The sequence below is a fragment of the Carlito syrichta genome, unplaced genomic scaffold (assembly GCF_000164805.1).
Source record: "Carlito syrichta isolate Samal-C Ts95f unplaced genomic scaffold, Tarsius_syrichta-2.0.1 Scaffold304770, whole genome shotgun sequence".
Taxonomy (NCBI): domain Eukaryota; kingdom Metazoa; phylum Chordata; class Mammalia; order Primates; family Tarsiidae; genus Carlito; species Carlito syrichta.
The window spans coordinates 137637-138637 of record NW_007248866.1 but is presented as its reverse complement, the minus strand read 5'-3'; the positions used below and the strand labels follow the sequence as shown (position 1 = coordinate 138637).

Here is a 1001-nt window from a genome sequence, read left to right as displayed (position 1 = left end):
TAGCTGCCCAGACGGGTCTCGAACCCACGGGCTCAGGCAATCCACTCACCTCAGCCTCCCAAAGGCGCAGGATTATAGGCTGAGCCACCGAGCCCGGCTGAAAAAAACTTTTTTTAAAGCTGATGTGGTTGAGTACTTCTCTGTGTTTTCTATAATTTACCTTATTTTAATCTTCACAGCTACCTTGTGAGGTAGATTCTTTTATTATCCCCATGTGGCAGACTGAGAATTTACTCCAGGAAGAATTAAATTCAGGTCACTAACCCAAGGTTGTAGGTCGAGTGGCAGAGCCAGAATAGGAATTTAAGAATTGCTTCAGGGTCAGGTGTGGTGGCTCACGCCTGTAATCCCAGCTACTTTGGGAGGTAGAGGCCAGAGGATCACCTGAGCCCAGGGGTTCGAGACCAGCCTGGGCAACTTGGCAAGACCTTGTCTCTACAATAAATTTTAAAGATAACTGGGTGTGGTGGCACAGGCCTGTAGTTCCAGCTATTTGGAAGGCTGAGGAGGAGGGATCATTTGAGCCCAGTAGGTCGAGGCTGCAGTGGCCATGAGCGTGTCACTGCACTCCAGCCTGGGTGACAGAGTGAATCTCCAACTCAAAAAAAAAAAAAAAAAAAGGAATTGCTTTGGAGCCTATAAACTTAACCAATGAAAGATAACTGTCCTTTGGAAAAAGATTTTGAAAAGCCTAGGAATGGTTACTAGAGCGAAGTAGGAACAAGTTCATATGGAGAGACTTAGAAAGGTTAAAAGTTGGGCAGTGCCAAGCACAGTGGCCCAAGCCTATAATCCCAGCACTTTGGGAGGCTGAGGCGAGAGGATTGCATGAACCCAGGGGTTCGAGATCAGCCTAGGTAACTTGGCAAGACCTCATCTCCACAATAAATCAAAAATTAGCCATGCGTGGTAGTGCGTGCCTGTAGTACCAGCTACTTGGAAAGCTGAGGCAGGATTGCTTGAGCCCAATAGGTCGAGGCTGTGGTGGCTGTGAGCATGCC

At 47.8% G+C, this 1001-nt stretch overlaps 1 protein-coding gene across 4 annotated transcripts in view; it reads left to right on the top strand.

Moving 5' to 3' along the window:
* The window catches only part of ELP5 (elongator acetyltransferase complex subunit 5), an 11346-nt gene that overhangs the window by 8085 nt on the left and 2260 nt on the right, over window positions 1–1001 (top strand). The gene's annotated exons all lie outside the window — the stretch shown is intronic.